Genomic DNA, 19,395 nt, shown 5'->3' with positions numbered 1-19,395 from the left:
AATAAAATCATCTGAAGGTAGCCAGAATAAACTGAGAAAATAAGTAATTGGATTTCAAGGTTTAGTTTAGGTTCAATAAAGCTTAAATAAGTTAGATTATATTAGGTAAGTTAGGTTATGTTATGTTCATCATCCAAGAAAGGTGAAAAAATACAAGCAAAGCAGCAGCAGCAGTAGTAGTAGTAGTAGTAGTAGTAATAGTAGTAGTAGCAGCAGTACTACTGTAGTAGAAACAGTAAAATAATAGTAATAATTATAAGTTTGTGTGATGTCCCTATGGTTGTTCGGTATTTATATGGATGGGGTGGTGAGAGAAATAAAAACAAGTAATGGAGAGGGGGATGGTGTTGGTAATGAATTGTGATGGATGGAATATCTCAAATTTGTTGTATGCTGATGGTGCAGTGCTACTTGCAAATACTAGACAAGAGCTTGGTAGACTAGTGCAGAGCTTTGTAGATGTCTGTGAGCATCATGCATTGAGAGTAAATGTAGAAACTAGTAAAATGATGGTTATTGAGAGAGAAGGTGACTCCTTGTGTGATGTAACAGTGAATGGAGAGAGACTGGAATTGGTGAGAGAGTTCAAATAGCTGGGTACAGTGATAGAAAAGAGAGGAAAATGTTCAAAGAAGTGGAAAGTAGAGTGACACAGTGAAGGAATGTAGCTGGTGCTATGAAGACCTTGATAAAAATCAGAGGCTTGAGACTTGCAGCTGCATGAGGCATACATGAAGGAGTTATAGTGCCAACAACATACAGACGTGAGACTATGGTGTGGCATGAAAATAAAAAGTCAAGAGTAAGGGCAGTGGAGATAGGACTGCTGAGGAATGCATGTGGAGCACAGAGAATGGATAGGATACGGAATAATGTGATTTGTGAAAGATGTGGAGTGAGGAAGTCTGGACACCAGAATCGAAGGGAGTGTACTGAGATAGTGTGGTCATGTGGAGTGAATGGATAACAAATGAGTGGTGAAAAAGGTATACACTCAATCCTCGTAAATCGCGTGTTCATAAATCACGGATTCGTAAATCACGGCTAGGTGGCCATCAGACTGCCGGCAATCATAAATTGCTGTTAAGTCACGAAAATCGCGGATCTAGGCACCAAAGTGGGCCTTTTCCGAGAAGTACCGTAAACCGTGGCATTCAACCTGAAAATCGCGACCCAACAACCAATCACCTCGCATCCCTGGTGGCATATGTGCATACTAATGCTGCCATGTTGTTGTTGTTCTTGTCCCGCCAGTCAGCACACTACAGACCGTCGCCGTGGAGTACGAGAGTTACCTGCAATTTTTGTGCAACTTCCCCCCGCCTCCTACCTGCCATGGCCCCTCCCAACCCCCCAATGAAGTGCTCTAAGCAGTATGGCGTCAAGAAGCTGCCGCAGTTGTTGTACAGTCAATGTTTGGAGCTCATTCGTCGAGTTGAGAGGGGAGAGGTTTTCAAAGCTGACGAAAGAGTTTGGGAAGAACAAGTGCTGAGAGATTCTAAGTTCTTCCCAACACTACCCCACTCCATTCACTTAAGCAATTTCATCATAGGATTAAGGTGAGATCCCTTAATACATGCACTGAATATTCTTAAATTTGTATGTTAGTGTTTGATGGTGCCTAGATAGGTGTAGGTAGGGTGCTGTGGGGGCGGGTTGGCCAAAGTCCAGACCTAAATTAATTTTTCACATAAGAGTTATTATTCATAAATCACGGAATTCGTAAATCACGGCAGTGGTCCAGACCCAAATTGCCGCGATTTATGAGGATTGAGTGTACTGTATATGAACGAATTTGAAGGAGAGAGGAGGTGAGGTAGGCCAAGAAGAAGGTGGAGGGATATGGTGGATGAGTGTGTGAAGAAGAGAGGTATGGAAGTTGGTGAGACTAACGCCCATAGTCTTGAAACTGAGGGCAGGAGTTACCCTTCCCGCACCCTGCTCGAGGTGGAAGCTCACACCTTCAACGTAAGTGGTAATCTTGAATGCGGGAGAGCGCACCCCTTCGTGTGGGTATGCGTGGCAAAGAGTTGGTAACACTGATTAATTTTAAAATTCAAAATCTTAAAATAAAAACAATACATATGACAGTTTCTAAGATTCACACACAATATAATCTCTTAATGTTTGCACGTCTTACCTCTTCAGTTATTAAAGACTGGGATTTGTTCTTAAATACTCTGTATAGGAGTATGCATACAGGGTTTGGAGAACCTGTGCTGCAGGAAAAATTCTGTCAGACATAGCTTCAAAGGGGTTCATGCGGTTAGTAATACCCTTACAAATACACTTTGGCTGGTCATACCGATTTTGACTATTTATCTGCCCCGAATGCTTGTTTTTGCCATTCTTCCCACCCAGAACCCTGAAATCCCACCCCCCAAGACACGGGGTGGGGGGGTTAATTTGAAAACCAATCACGAACATCGAAAATAAAAACCAAATTTGTTCAAATCACACCAAAATACACCAGAAAAATATATTGCCTTGCTCATACAAAATAGTGGGGACTTATAAAAGCGCACCGAACGCATACATGAGACTTCGTAAATCAAACTAACTGACTGTGCACCAGTCGTCTGTTTAGTAGTACTCGGCCTTTCTTTACTGTAAGAATCATTTCACGTACTAATCACACTACTTATAAAAGTATCATGCACCATATTTGATAAACAACTTGGTAGAAATATAATAGGAAAAGTGTATGGTAGGATACTTATTGATGGAGTTAGAGAAAGAACAGAGGAATTAGTTGGAGAAGAACAGGGAGGCTTTAGGAAGGGAGGAGGTTGTGTAGATCAGATATTCATTCTTAGATCTTTAGTGGAAAAGTTTCTAGAGAAGGGAAAGAAGTTGTATGCGGCTTTCAGGGATTTGGAGAAAGCATATGACAGGGTGGATAGACTAGGATTGTGGAAAGTATTAAGAATATATGGAGTAGATGTGAAGTTGTTGAATGCTGTGATGAGTATGTATGATGGTGCTAAGGCTGCAGTGTGTGTGGATGGTGAACTAAGTGAATTTTTCTCTTTGAAGGTTGGGTTGAAACAGGGATGTGTCATGTCTCCATGGTTGTTCAATCTGTACATGGATGGGGTAATAAAAGAGGTACAAGGTAGGGTAGTGGATGTTGGAGTGGCCCTGGTGAGAGAAACTCCCTGTACTGTTGTTTACGGATGATACTGTGTTGTTGAGTGAAGATGAAGGGGAGCTGCAAGGCTTGGTGGATGAGTTTGGGAGAGTGTGTAAGAAACGGAATCTAAAGGTGAATGTAGGGAAGAGTAAAGTGCTGGTCACTGAGAGAGGTGAAGTCAGTGAATGTACAACGAGGTTGGATGGTGAGGAATTAGAAACTGTGAGTACGTTTAAGTACTTGGGTAGTGTGATGAGTAAGGATGGAGGTTTGGAGGGTGAAGTGCTTGAAAGGGTCTTCAGGGAAGAAAGGTTGCTGGTTCTTTGAAAGCAGTGATAAGAGACAGGGAAGTGAGCATGGAAGTGAAAAAGTTACTACATGACAGTACAGTATTGTGATACCAACTCTAACGTATGGAATTGAAGCTTGGACGTTTTTGGAAGGACACAAGTCAAGAGTGAGAGCAGTGGAAATGCGTTATTTAAGAGGAGCCTGTGGAGTCACAGGGAGAGACAGGCTGACGAATGAGGATATAAAGGAGCGTTGTGGTGTGGAAGTGGATGTGATAGGAAGCGTTATGAGGAACACACTGAGGTGGTTTGGCCATGTGGAGAGGATGGAGGGTGAAAGACTGACGAAGAGAGTGTATGTGAGTGAGGTGGAGGGGGGGAGAGGGAGGGGGAGGCTGAGGACGAGATGGAGGGATGGGGTGGAGAGGTATATGAGAGAGGGGGGTGTGAGTTGGGAGCAGGGCAGTGAAATGGTGGGGGACAGGGCAACGTGGAGGCGATTTGTTTGTGGCCACCCCAAACGGGATTGAGGCGTCTGGAAATAGATAGATAGATAGAAAAGAGAAGTGGATACAGTATCTCATCTTTGTTTTTGCCTCGTTGTAAATTATCATCCCCGAAGAAGTGGTGACGTCTTTTAAAACTAAAAAATATTAAACACTATTTTTTTTCTTTACATGATGTTTTTATCATTAAATTAAAATTCCCATCACACACACCATAGGGTTCTTGAAATGCTACATAGTTTTCTTTGCACAAGGCTGCTATAATAATGACGAAGGGGCATGTGAAGGGGTGCTATGAGACTCCCCGCGGATTCCAGTACTATGCAGTGGTAATCCTCTCCCGTTAATCGGGGAACGCTCTCCCTTTCGTGGGTTAAGACTACCTAAAGATGCGGATAGGGCAAGGTGAACGCCTTCCCACAGTTTAAGACTACAGCCATAAGGGACTGATAAGAGATCAACCTGGCTGGATGGATTTTGTGCGGAGAAGCGCATAACCAGGGGCTTGGCACCCCTTTGTAATGTGACAGCATTTGGATTGAAAAATATCAGATAGGTATGTGTGAAGCTAAACAGTGTGGTGAAAATATTTTTTGGCGTATCAGATAGAGCCAAGATTCTGTGGGCTTGATTGATGAGTGAATGGAAGCATGGTCATTTGAATTGGGCAGACATAGGCTGTCTGAACATTGCTGCTCCTCACTGTGTCCTAGGGTGAGAAACGAGGTCCAGATGATGATGATGATGATGATGATCATGATAGATGATGATGATAATTATAATAATAATAATAATAATAATAATAATAACAACAACAATAATCCATCCATCATCCAATCCTGTGTTCCCCCATGAGGAGCATAGGAGCCCGAGGCTAGGCAGGTTGGTCCAGGCATTTAAGATGAGAGTGACCAGCCTCACTCATCCCGAAGTGGCATTACGTGAGCAATAAACCCCAACCATCCCTTGGATATAAACCTGCACCGGCTCAATCCAATTGGAGCGCATTAGTTGCTCACTAAACCAGCAGGCGCAATAATTTGGTTATATGGTTACCACCCAGCATAGTTAATGGTTTCCTGGTGTACAGGAAACCATTTGGCTTGTTACTCAGTGTAGAGTCACCCGTAGACAGAAGGAAGAGCAAAGAATGAAGGAAGGAAAGACAGAAGAGGAAGGAAGAGAGGAAGGGGCAGGCTCCCAAGAGCAGCACTACATCGAATGAGTGGATGTTGAGCACCGGCTCCTCCCTATCTATCTCTCTGTCTATCTATTGCCAGACGTCTTAATCCTGTAAGGGGTAGCCATAAACAGATCGCCTCCATGTCACCCTGCTCCCAGCTCACACCCCCCTCTCTCATATACCTCTCTACTCCAACCCTCCATCACATCCTTGGCCACCCCCTCCCTCTCCCCCCCTCCACCTCACTCATATACAATCTCCTCGTCAGTCACTCATGCTCCATCCTCTCCACATGGCCAAGTCACCTCAGTATGTTTCTCCTAATGCATCCTATCACATCCACACCACAATGCTCCTTCACACCCTTATTTGTCAGTCTGTCTTTCCATGTGACTCCAGAGGCTCCTCTCAAATAACTGATTTCCACTGCCCTCACTCTTGACTTCTGTTTCTCAAACAAGGTCCAAGCTTCACTTCCATATGTTAGAGTTGGTATCACAATACTGCCATGTAGTAACTTTTTCACTTCCATGCTCACGTCCCTGTTTCGTCTCACTGCTGTCAAGGAACCATCTACTTTTCTTCTTCGTTGTACCCTTTCAGGCACTTCACCCTCCAAACTTCAATCCTTGCTCATCACACTGCCCAAGTACTTAAACACATTCACATTTTCCATTTCCTCCTCATCCAACCTCACTATACATTCACTGACTTCACTCCTCTCAAAGGCCATAACTTTACTTTCCTTACATTCACATTTAGATTCCATTTCTTACACACACTCCCAAACTCATCCACCAAGCCTTCCAGCTCCTCTTCGTCTTCACTTAACAACGCAGTATCATCTGTAAACAACAGTACAGGGAGTTTCCAAACACTGCCCTCTCTCACCAGGGCCACTCCAACATCCAGTGCCCTACCTTGTCTCTCCTTTATAACCCCATCCATATACAGATTGAACAGCCATGGAGACATGACACATCCCTGTTTCAATCCAACCTTCAAGTAGAAAAATTCACTCAGTTCACTATCCACATGCACTGCAGCCTTAGCATCTTGATACATACTCTTCACAGCATTCAGCAACTTCCCATCTACTCCATATATTCATAATACTTTCCACAATCCTAGTCTATCCACCCTGTCATATGCTTTCTCAAGATCCATGAAGGCTGCATACAACTTCTTTCCCTTCTCTAGAAACTTTTCCACTAAAGATCTAAGAATGAACATCTGATCTACACGACCTCTTTCCTTCCTGAAACCTCCCTGTTCTTCTCCAACTAATTCCTTTGTTATTTCCCAAACTCAGTCAGTAAGTATCCTACCATATACTTTTCATGTTACACTAAGAAGACATATGCCCCTATGGTTACCACACACTTCTTTTTCCCTTTTTGGAAAATGTGGGCGATCGTGTGCATGTATGTGCCAATGCAAGATCATGCAGGTAGAGTGAGAGAAGAGTTCTGGACAAATGTGGAAGCGTGCTTGGAAAAGTTTGAAAGGAATGAGAGAGTGTTTTTGATTGGAGATATGAATGGAAAAGTAGGGAATGTGAAGGTGGATGGAGTAGTTGGTTAGTGGGGTATGCCTGGAGAGATGGATGAGAATGGCAGTACTTATTGGGCATTCATGCCGGGAGGGGGTTGATGATAGATAATACCATCTTCAGTCACAAAATGATCCATAGGTATACATGGTGAGTGATGAGAAGAGTGGGTGGTGAACTGATGAACGGAAGGCAATGATTGATTATATGTGTGTGGATGATAGGGTGAGAAGGTGTGTAATGGATGCAAAAGTATATAGACATTGGGGGAGTGGACTTTCGAACCACCACTTGGTGATGGTCAGAATTGAAGTCCAAACAAAATGGACAAATAAGAGAAGGGAAGGACAGAAGGAAGTAGTTCTTACAAGGAGGGTAGAAAAGTTAGAAGATGGTGGGAAAAAGGCAGATTATAAGAGGGAAGTGCACAACCGACTGGATAAATATAGATTGGAGCAGATTGGGGACTTGGAAGGAGTGTGCAAGAGATTCACAGAAGAAATCTGTGCAGCATGTGAGGTGGTGTGTTGGATGAAGAGAAGACTAAAGGGTGTTCAGGGAACAGCATGGTGGAATGAAGAGGTGAGAGAGGCTGTGGCACAAAAGAAGAAAGCATATAGTGAGTGCCTGAGAAACAGGGGCGTCGAAGAATTTGAGAGACGGAAGAGAGAGTTACATGTAGAGAGGAAGAGAGAGGTGAAAAGATTAATAAGGGAGAGTAAGAAGAGAGTGGATTGGGGATTTGGAAGGAATTTGAGTGTGAAGTGGAGGGAGTGTAAGGAGATGTTCTGGAAAGAGGTAAAGAGAATTAGACAGGGTGCCAAAGAAGTTAGTTGAGGAGTGAAAGATAAAAATGGTAGATTACTAGTGGAGAAGGGAGAAAAAGTGAGCAGATAGAGAGAACACTTTAATGAATTGTTGAACATAGAGAATGAAAGTAATGCAAGTATACGTGGCAGGGGAATGGCTGGGAGGAGGAGGGATGTGAGAAGAGAGGAAGAAATCAGTAGGATGGAAGTTGAGGAAGCAATGGAGAAAGTTAAAATGAGGAAAGCCCCAGGAATTGATGGAGTGTCTGGTGAAATGCTGAAGCATGTGGGAGAGATAGAAATAGAATGGATGTAGAAGATGTGCAGATTGGCCTGGGAGGAAGGTGGAGTCCCAGAGGATTCGAAGTCAGGTATAATTATTCTGCTGTACAAAGGAAAAAGGGAAAAAGAAATGTGTGGTAATCATAGGAGCATTTGCCTTCTTAGTGTGCTAGGAAGAGTATATAGTAGGATACTTATTGACAGAGTTAGGGAAATAACAGAGCAATTAGTTCGAGAAGAACAGGGAGATTTTAGGAGGGGAAAAGTCTGTGTAGATCAGATATTCATTCTTGGATCATTAATGGAAAAGTTTCTAGAGAAGGGAAAGAAGTTGTATGCAGCCTTCATGGATTTGGAGAAAGCATATTACAGGGTGGATAGACAAGGATTTGTGGAAAGCACTGTATTAATATATGGAGTGGATGGGAAGTTGTTGAAGGCTGTGAAGAGTATGTATGAGGGTGCTAAGGCTGCAGTGCTTGTGGATAGTGAACTGAGTGATCTTTTCTGTTTGAAGGTTGGATTGAAACAAGGATGTGTCATGTCTCCATGGTTGTTCAATCTGTATATGGATGGGGTTATGAAAGAGGTACAAGGTAGGGCAGCTGCCCTAGTGAGTGAGGGCAGTGTTTGGAAACTCCCCGTGCTGTTGTTTGCAGATGATACTGTTTTGTTAAATGAGGACAAAGGGGAGCTGCTAGGCTTTTTTATATGCGAAAAGAAGGAACCAAAGGCCATGAGCCCGCAGTAACAGTTCCCTTCAAGAGAAAAACAAAATACAATACAGAGCCAAATTCAAGATATGATCATTTTGAGATGCCTGGACACACTGCATTTGAAAGACTGGAGATCATAGGCAGCAGGAAATACAGACAGAGGGAGACAGATCCAGAGTTGACCTGTTGCATAAATGAAAGACTTTGAGTAACGGTTAACTCTTGCATTAGAGAGCTGGACAGAAAAAGGATGAGAGTTTGCTGCTAGACGGGTGCTACGCACCCATCGTAGAGGTGAAGGAATGCAAGCAGACAGTTCAGAGGAGCAGTGACCCTTAAAGTAGCGATAGAAAAGAGATAAAGATGCAACAGTGCAGCGAAGGGACAGAGGTTGAAGGGAGTCAGTAAGAGGAGGAGAGTTGAGACGAAAAGCCTTTGACTCCACCCTATTGAGAAGAGCTGTATGTGGGGAGCCTCCCCACACATGAGAGCTGTACTCCACACAGGGGCAGATAAAACCCCTGTATAGAGTCAACAATTGTGCAGGGGTAAAGAAAGAGCGGAGTCTGCTTAGCACACCGTATCTCTTGGAAGCAGATTTTACAAGAGATGTAATATGATCTTCCCAAGATAAGTCCCGAGTAAATGAAACCCCAAGCATGTTCAAGGATGGTGCAGGATTAAGCTAAATATTATTAAACATTAGTGGGTATACCTGTGGAAGATTTTGTCGGGTTGATAGGTGCAAGAACTGAGTCGTAGATGCATTAAAAACAACCATATTATTTTTACCCCAGTCAGAGATACGAGCTAAGTCAGACATTAGGTGTGCCATAGCCTCATCCCTTGTTTGTTGAAGTAACTGTTGAGATGGGCGTTGCGAGAACCGAATGGAAATGTGAAGGGTGGAGTCATCAGCGTATGAGTGGATAGGGTTAGATGTACAGCTTAGAAGATCATTGATGAGTAAAAGGAAGAGAGTTGGTGATGGGACAAAGCCCTGAGGAACACCACTGTTGATAGATCTAGGAGAAGAACGATGGCCATCTACAACAGCGGCTATAGAACGACCAGAAAGGAAGCTAGCGATGAAGGCACAGATAGAAGGATAGAAACCGTAGGAGGGCAGTTTGGAAATTAAAGATTTATGCCAGACTCGATCGAAAGCCTTTGAGATGTCAAGTGCAATGGCAAAGCTTTCGCCAAAGTCCCGAAAGGAGGATGACCAGGAGTCTGAAAGGTAGGTGAGAAGATCGCCAGTGGAGCGTCCCTGACGGAACCCGTACTGACGATCGGAAAGAAGGTTGTGATAGGAAAGATGCCTTAAAATTTTTCTATTGATGAGTTTGGGAGAGTGTGTAAGAAACGGAATCTAAAGGTGAATGTAGGGAAGAGCAAAGCTATGGTCTTCAAGAGAAGTGAAGTCAGTGAATGTACAGTGAGACTGGATGGTGAGGAAGTGAAGAATGTGAGCGTGTTTAAATACTTGGGTAGTGTGATGAGTAAGGATGGAAGTTTAGAGGGTGAAGTACTTGACAGGGTGCAGCAGGGAAGAAAGGTTGCTGGTTCCTTGAAAGGAGTGATAAGAAACAAGGAAGTGAGCATGGAGGTGAAAAAGTTATTACATGACAATATTATGATACCAATTTTAACATATGGAAGTGAAGCTTGGTCTTTGTTGGAGGGACAGAAGTCAAGAGTGAGGGCAGTGGAAATGAGTTATTTGAGAGGAGCATGTGGAGTCACATGGAGAGACAGACTGACAAATTAGAAAGTGAAGGAGTGTTGTGGTGTAGATGTGGATGTGATTGGAACTGTTAGGAGAAACACAGTAAGGTGGTTTGTCCATGTGGAGAGAATGAAGAGTGAGAGACTGACGAGGAGAGTGTATGTGAGTGAAGTGGAGGGAGGGAGAGGCCAAGGATGAGATGGAGGGATGGAGTGGAGAGGTATATGAGAGCGGAGGGAGGGGGGAGGTGAGCTGGGAGCAGGGCATTGAAATGAAGGGGGACAGAGCAACATGGAGGCGATTTGTTTGGTGCCACCCTTTATGGGATTAAGGCGTGTGGCAGTAGATAGACAAGGGAATAATTATACCTGATTTCCAATCCTCCGGGACTCAACCTTCCTCCCAGGCCAATCTGCACATCTTCCACATCCATTCTACTACTATCTCTCCCCCATGCTTCAGCATTTCACCACAGACTCCATCAATTCTTGGGGCTTTCCCCAGTATGACTTTCTCCATTGCTTGTTCATTCCCACCTACCACTAAATTTAAAAAAAAATAAATAAATAATGATAACAATAATAATAATAATAATAATTCCATCCATCTATCCATCCTTCGATCCATCAATCCATCATCCAGTCGTATATTGCCCCATGAGGAGTGGAGGAGCCCAGGGTTAGGCAAGTTGGTCCTGACATTTAAGATGAGATTGACCTGAATGTGAGCAGCAAACTTCAGTCTCCCCTTGGATATAAACCTTCACGGGCCTAGTCCGACTGGAGTGCCATAATTACCCTCTAAACCACCAGGTGCCGTTATTTGGTTATATGGTTACCACCCAGCGTAGTAAATGGTTTCCTGGTGTAGAGGAAACCATTTGGTTTGTTACTTAGTGCAGAGTCACCCTTAGGCGGAAGGAAGAGGAAAGAATGAGGAAAAGAAAGACCCAAGAGGGAGTGTACAGTAAAGTCACCTGTAGGCAGAAGGAGGTGAAAAGAATGAAGGAAAGAAAGACAGAAGAGGAAGGATCGACGAGAAGAAAGGACAGACACCCAAAGGAGCATTACATCGAGTGGATGGTGATTGCCCCCACCTACCACTAGATAACGGCAGTGATAATAAATATAATAATAGTAATAATAATTTTTGGGAGTGGTCGCTGGGAGCACCCATCATCCACTCACTCATTGTAGTGTTATCCTATGGTCTCTACACTGAGTGAAAAGCCAAATGATTTCCTGTAACCCTGGAAACCATTTACTATGGTAGGTGGTAACCACATAACCAAATTGTGGCATTTGGTGGTTTAGTGTATAATTAAGACACTCCAATTGGATTGAGTCTGTACAAGTTTATATCCGAAGGGTGGTTGGGGTTTTTGCTTACATAATGCCACTCGGGTATGAGTAAGGGTGGTCACTCTCATCTTAAATGTCAGGAATGACTTGCCTAGTCCCGGGCTCCTATGCTTCTCATGAGGTAACACAGGATTGGATGATCATGACTCACAGTGGGCTTAGTCCAGGTTAGAATAATTATACGGCCACTACGTCAAGGGAATGTGAGCACCAAATCTGCCATTTAGGGCGCTAGTACATCTTAAAATCATCTATCTATCTATAGCCCGACGCCCTAATCCCGCAAAGGGTGGCCGCAGACAAAACACCTCCAAGTCGCTTTGTCACCCACCATTTGACTACCCTCCCCCCAACTCACCCCCCCCCATATACCTCTCAACTCCATCCTTCCACCTCATCCTCGGTCTACCCCTCCCTCTCCCTCCCTCCACCTCACCTACATACACCCTCTTAGTCAGTCTTTCACTCTCCATTCTCTTCACATGTCCAAACCACCTCAGTGTATTTCTCCTAATCTTCTCAACCACATCCACATATACCCCACAACGTTCCTTCACTTCTTCATTCGTCAACCTGTCCCTCCATGTCACTCCACATGCTCCTCTCAAGTAACTCATTTCCACTGCTCTCACTCTTGACTTGTTCCCCTCTTGCAAGGTCCACGCCTCGCTTCCATTCATCAGGGTAGGGATCACAATACTATCATGCAGTGACTTCTTAACTTTCATACTCATCTCCCTATTTCTCATCACTGCTTTCAGTGTACCAACGACCTTCCTTCCCTGCTGTACCCTTTCACGCACTTCATCCCCCAAAGTTCCATCCTTACTCGTCACACTACCCAAGTACTTGAATGCGTTCACATTCTCCATATCCTCACCATCCAACCTCACTGTACACTCTGTGACTTCATTCCTCTCAAACACCATAACTTTACTTTTGTTTACATTAACTTTTAGATTCCTCCTCCTACACACTGTCCCAAATTCATTCACCAGACCTTGCAACTCCCATTCATCTTCACTCAACAATACTGTATCCTCAGCAAACAGCAGCACCTAAATCTTCCACATCTCACCCTCATTCATTAGAGCCACCCCCACATCCACTGCCCTACTTTGCACCCCCTTTACAACCCCATCCATGTATTTATTAAACAGCCATGGAGACATCACACAACCCTGTTTCAGTCCCACATTGAGATCAAAGAACTCACTCAGCTCACCATCCACTCGCACCGTAGCCCTAGCTCCCTCATACATACTCTTCACAGCACTCAACAATTTCCCCTCCACTCCATATATTCTTAATACTTTCCACATACCTTGCCTATCTATTCTGTCAGAAGCTTTCTCCAAGTCCATGAAGGCAGCATACACTTTCCTACCCTTCTCTAGATACTTCTGCACTAAACATCTTAGAACAAATATCTGATCTACACACCCTTTTCCCTTCCTAAATCCCCCTTGTTCTTCTCCAACTAGCTCCTCTGTCATATGCCTAACCCTGTCAATGAGTGTTCTACCATATATTTTACCAGTCACACTAAGAAGGCAAATACCCCTATGGTTACCACATACTTCTCTCTCTCCTTTTCCTTTGTATAAAGGAACAATTATACCCGATTTCCAGTCCTCTGGAACCCTTCCCTCTTCCCAAGCCAATCTACACAGCTTCCATATCCACTCCACAACAATCTCACCCCCATACCTAAGCATTTCACCACACACTTCATCAATTCCTGGAGCCATTCCCAACTTAATCTTCTTCATCGCTTCCACTACTTCCACCCTACTGATCTCTTCCTCCCTACTCTCATCTCTTCTTCTCTCAGCCATTCCCCAACCACTTATACTCGCACTGTTCTCACTCAACAAATCCTCAAAGTGCTCCTTTCATCTCCTCAATTTCTCTCTCTTCTCCACCAACAATCTATTATTCCTATCTTTCACTCCCCTACTATTTCCCCTTTCACACTGCCTTACTTTCTTTACCCCTTCCAAAACAATTTCTTACTCTTCCTCCATTTCACACTCAGATTCCTCTCAAACTCTTCATCCACTGTCTTCTTACTCTCCTTCACCAGTCTCTTAACCTCCCTTCTCCTGCTCACATATACCTCTCTCTTCTCTCTCTCATCTTCTCCCCTTCCTCTACTCGCTACCCATTCACTATATGCCTTCTTCTTTTGTTCCACAGCTCGTTTCACCTCATCATTCCACCATGCTGTCCCTTGCACATCCTTGCATCTCCTCCTCACTCCACAAATCGTGTCACACGCTGCGCCTATCTCTTCCGTGAATATCTTACATACGTCTTCCACCCCTTCCATCTGCTTTGGCTCATACCTTCCCAATCTTTCTTCCACTATGCTCTTATACTCTGCCATTATCTCACTATCTTGCAAATTCTTCACTCCATTATGTTATCCTCAGGACCAGTGCCTACTCTTCCATTCATGTCACCCATTATGATCACTTTATAGCTCCTGGACATTTCTCCCACTACTTCATCCAGCTCATCCCAAAACCTGTCTTTCTCACTCCTGTCCCCCCACAGTGCATACGCTACAATCACCGCCACTTTCACCTTCTCAAACTTGAACATGAAATACATACACCTCAAGCTGACATTTGTAGTCTCTCATTCCACTCTGCCACACCTCATTCATCAACAAATCAACTCCTTCCTTGCATCTTCCTTGCCCATTCATGCCTGATCTTACACATTTCACACCTTCCCACTCCTCCACTTCACACCCTTTCATCTTCATTTCACACAATGCCATCACGGTGTATCTCGCACGCTTGAACACATTCACCACTTCCACCCTCTTGCTCTCCTCATTCACACCTCTCGCATTCCACATAGGCTGGATGGCCATGCAAATCAGCCCAATTATTTGGGGCCCTGGGTAGGTATTGGGCCCTCCGAGGCTCTCTGAAAGAACTGCCATGATTAAGTAATTTTGGATCGGGGAATCTGGGAGACATATAACCTGGCCAAAAACCCTGGTTATATGGTTACCACCCAGTGTAGTAAATGGTTTCCTGGGTACAGGAAACCATTTGGCTTGTCACTCAGTGTAGAGATCATAATGGCATCTCTTCATTGAGTGAGTGGATGATGGGTGCCCCGATCCACCACAACGGTGCCCCCATCGACCACTTGTATAACATATATATATACTTATATATACAGTCCCTCCCCCTAGTACACACCTAGATGGGTGGCAGAGGACGGCGCGTACTAGGAATTTGCTTACTCCGAATACATAAAGTTATGGAAATAATTACATATGGGCAGCACCCCCCTTCATGGGCAACCCTTGAGACTCCTTTCAGGCCTAAGTATTGTTCTGTACAGGGGAACTGCCTAAGACATATTATCTAAGATAAAGTAAACCAACAAGATTATGGCTTTACTAAGTCAATAAGGATATGGCTTAACTATACCAACAAGAATATGGCTTCTCACCTTAACCCAAGAAGACAACAGGCTTGATGGAGGTAAGAAGGGGATCCGAGGCAGGGTGAGGCACCTAGCGTTCATCTCCTGCATCACCCACCACACCACCCGACACACCAACTTCCTCACAACTCTCGTCACTAGCACTTCTGACACTTTCAGTACGTAATGCACTCACTTCTTTCATTAACCCTTCAAAGTCTATTTCTGACACCTCAGACATTGCATCATCCACTTGATCCTCCTCAGGATATGGCTCTTCTGATGTTGAAAGGAGTGATTCCTCACTTTCTTAGAGCCGAAGGTAATGGGTGATGAGGGTTTGCTTCCGTTTGTTTTCTTCCTGTTGTTCTTGCCTGTGTAGTAGCAGAAGGTTCTGTCCAGTGAAGCCATCACCTCCTCCAGTCGCAACTGAGAGCGTTTGATGTCCTTGAATTCTTCCTTGAATTTATCAAGGGCACACAGTACCCGGCTGATCTCCATCATAGACAAATCTTCGCTCTCAATCACTTGTGTTGCTGGCTTTTCTGTTGCAATCTCCTGCTCTACCTCAGCCTTGTCCACTCACTGCACGACTTCCTGGGGTTCCTGCTCCACTGCTGCTGAATGTAAGCCTCTGATCTCCTCCAACGTGGCAGCCTGAAACCCGGACACAGCTTGTGCAGTTGTGAGAGTGGCTGCCTCGGCAGCGGCCAGGGACTGAAAGCTGCTTCCCGGTGCGATTTCACACAGGTGTGGTACAAGGAGGCACCAAGCATGGTTAATTGTTGCAGCGGTTATATCTGCCCAAGAATACAACAAGAATGTGATGGCATCCCTGAGGCTGAATGACCACCAAAAAGCCATAACAGTCTTATCAGGAGTTGAAGCTGGTGGTGCAGGTGAAGCGGGTGGCAAGTCCAAACCATCCTTTGCATCCCTGACATCACATCCAGCTGTGTCCAAGTCAGGAATTGCCTGCAGTTCCTCAGAGCTGTCAGTCTTGCTGCAGAGATGATTGTAGAGGCATTAGTGGTGTAGCTGCTTTACCGTTGCAATTAAGTCCTGGTCTAGCAGCTGACTGAGAGAGGTCGTTCTGGGTGGCAAAAAAAACAATCTTGCATTCCTTGCTGAGGTCTCCTAGCCAGGTTGGATGACTTGGGGCATTGTCGTGGATGAGGAGCACCTTGATGGGGATGCCAAGTTCCTTGGATTTACCCTTGGCGTCAGGGATGAGGTGCCGCAACAACCACTCGGAAATGATGATGCTCGTCATCCAGCCATTGGAATTACAGTACCAGTACACCCCGCTATCATCCATGCAGTGAAGATTCTTGTAACATCTGGGTGTGCTGCGGTATGAACCACAACAGGCCGCATCTTGCGTGAGCCTGATAAGTTCATGACGAACATGACTGTTATCCTGCTCTTGTCCACTTTTCTCCCCTAGGCCTGGCGCTGCTGCTTACTGTACTGATACAAGTAGACTTCGGCATAGCCTTGTAGTATAGGGCCGTTTCATCTGTGTTGTAAATTTGGTGCATGCTGTAGCCTCCCTCGTCGATTATTCCCTTCAGGATGGCAGGATAGGCCCTAGCTGCCATTTCATCAGCAGATGCATGCTTGCTGGTGAGGCAAATGTGACGTAGCTCCTTCCTCTTCAAGAACCGGCATAAGCATCCCACGGAAGCTTTAAAGGGTTTCATGACACTCAGCTTCACAGATGCAGCTTGTAGAAAATCTTGGCCTGGTCCCTCATGTAGTGCCTGTTTAGTGGAATTCCTTCCTTCCCCTTCCTCAGGATGTATGTTGCTAGGTACCGCTTCATGATAATTATTGCCCGGTTGGTTAGCCTGCTTCTCCTGTCCAGTGCCGCCGTCCCATACATCTTGACAGTCTTCTTTGTGGCCTCCCTCTTCGCCCATATTGTTCTCACAGTCGATTCCGCCAAGCTGAGTTCCTTCCCAATAGCGGTGTTACCCTTCCCACTCTCTTCCGAGTGACTTTCATTTTCGTGGCTTGGGTGATGCACTTCTTCCTTCTCAAGGACGAGGCAGACATCCTGTCTCACAGAACAATCCTCTGAGTAGACGAGAATGTTGCTGGAACAGCAAGTGTACCCTCAGTGCGCGTGTTTCCTCAGCTGAGCCTCTCTCACCACCCTCCAAACGACACATTTGAGCATCACGTGACAAGTGCATCATTGACGTCACAAGGTGGGCAGAGCGTAGGCAACCGTTTTTTGCTTCTTGGGGTGGCAGTGTCGCATACACGGGGTAACCCCAGATTTGGGCCACTCTTTGCTGCCCGTGTCGCTCACAGTGAGGTTAATTCGCGTACTATATACTGTATATATATATATATATATATATAAAAGAAAGGTCCTCGCGTACAATGAGGATCGTATACTCTAAACTCGTGTGCCATGGGGAAGAACTTATATGTATAAATATATGTGTGTGTGTGTGTGTGTGTGGATTGGAGCAGATGGAGGATGTGGAAGGTATGTGCAAGATATTCACAGAAGAAATCTGTGCAACATATGAGGTAGTGTGTAGGGTGAAGAGAAGTCAAAAGGGGGTGTAAGGAATGGCATGGTGGAATGAAGAGGTGAGACAGGCTGTGGCATAAAAGAAGAAAGCATATAATGAGTGGATGAGAAACAGGGGCGTGGAAGAAGATGAGAGATGGAAGAGAGAGTTATGTATAGAGAGGAAGATAGAGGTGAAAAGTTTAGTAAGAGAGAGTAAGAAGAGAGTTGATGAGGAATTTGGAAGGAATTTAAGTGTAAAGTGGAGGGAACGTAAGAAAACGTTCTGGAAAGAGGTAAAGAGAGTTAGGCAGGGTGGCAATGAAGTTAGTCGGGGAGTGAAAGATAAAAATGGCAGATTACTAGTGGAGAAGGGAGAAGAAGTGAGCAGATGGAGAGAACACTTTAACCCTTTAACCGCGGGCATTGTTTTGACCCGACTGGCCCCCCCCTGCGGGGGTTCCAGCCAAAATGTAAACAAACTTTAAACCTTTATAACTTTGCACAGAATAAATCTAGAACGAAAAATAAGGTACCATTAGAAAGTACTAACCTTCGGCTTTGCAATGATGTAGGTTTCATGATTTCGTTGACTATCACTGGATGGGCAGTGCCATTAGAAGTGAGCGATCTAAAATCACTATTTTTCGCTCACACACCATTACCAAATGCCAACCTCATTTTGATAATAATACTATAAACATATATGAACACTGCACATATGATAAACACCCACTCTGTGTTCACTGAGGCATGTAAAAGGCACTGTAATTGCCCGCACTTCACTGCCACATCAGCGCTGTTGTCACTCACAAAGCTGGACAGATACTGATGCGTGTTTGGTCAGGGGTGGGGTGGGGGGCCCGGGGGGTGGGAGGAGGGAGGTGGGGGTCGGCTGGAGTGAAAGAACTCAATAACTACTCTCCCTTGAAACAATTGGTGCGCGGAAAAAAATGCGCGGTATTCAAAATATCCACAACCATTCCAGAATGACACCCGCGGTTTGGTCCAGTTTTTGCAATGTCATTCTGGAATGACACCCGCGGTTAAGGGGTTAAGGAATTGTTGAACATAGAAAACGAAAGTAGTGCGAGTATTAGTGGCTGAGGAATGGCTGGGAGATGGAGGGATGTGAGAAGACAGGAAGAAATTAGTAGGATGGAAGTTGCGGTATCAATGAAGAAAGTCAAAATGGGGAAAGCCCCAGGAATTGATGGAGTGTGTAGTGAAATGCTGAAGCATTAGGGAGAGATAGTAGTAGAATGGATGTGGAAGATGTGCAGGTTGGCATGGGAGGAAGGTGGAGTCCCAGAGGATTGGAAGTCAGGTATTTACCTAATTGTGATATACAGGAAATGAGCTACGCTTGTGGGGTCCTGTCTCTGTTTCTCAATGTCAAATTTAGCTTTAAACTCGTTTAAGTTTTTAGACTGGATGATCTCTTTGTCCAGGCAATTCCACAGGTCTATACTTCTATAAGGAAAGCTATATTTCTTGATATCCTTCAAGCAGCTTGGTTTCTTCAGTTTCATTCCGTGTCCTCTTGTTACTCTCTTATCCCATAAAAACAGATCTTCTTTGTCAATTTTATCTACTCCCACCGTTGTCCTGAACACTGCAATCATGTCTCCTCTCTTTTTCCTTCTAAGGAAGGCAAATCCAGTTTTTCCAGCCTCTCTCTGTACGACATCTGCCAGACTGGGGACCATTTTGGTTGCTGTTCTTTGTATTCTCTCAATTTTGTTTATATCTTTCTTTTTGTGTGGGGACCACACTACTGCTGCATATTCTACCCTGGGGCGAATCGTGGCACTCAATTTTTTCATCATCTCCTCATCCATATAATGAAAGGCTACT

General features: G+C 44.6%; 1 protein-coding gene across 1 annotated transcript in view; it reads left to right on the top strand.

The window, feature by feature from the left end:
• The window catches only part of SMC6 (Structural maintenance of chromosomes 6), a 256,438-nt gene that overhangs the window by 60,489 nt on the left and 176,554 nt on the right, over positions 1-19,395 (top strand). The gene's annotated exons all lie outside the window — the stretch shown is intronic.

Source organism: Coenobita brevimanus, chromosome 75 (assembly GCF_032717465.1).
Source record: "Coenobita brevimanus isolate Jiangsu-jjx chromosome 75, ASM3271746v2, whole genome shotgun sequence".
Lineage (NCBI taxonomy): Eukaryota > Metazoa > Arthropoda > Malacostraca > Decapoda > Coenobitidae > Coenobita > Coenobita brevimanus.
This window is presented reverse-complemented; position numbering and strand designations above follow the sequence as displayed.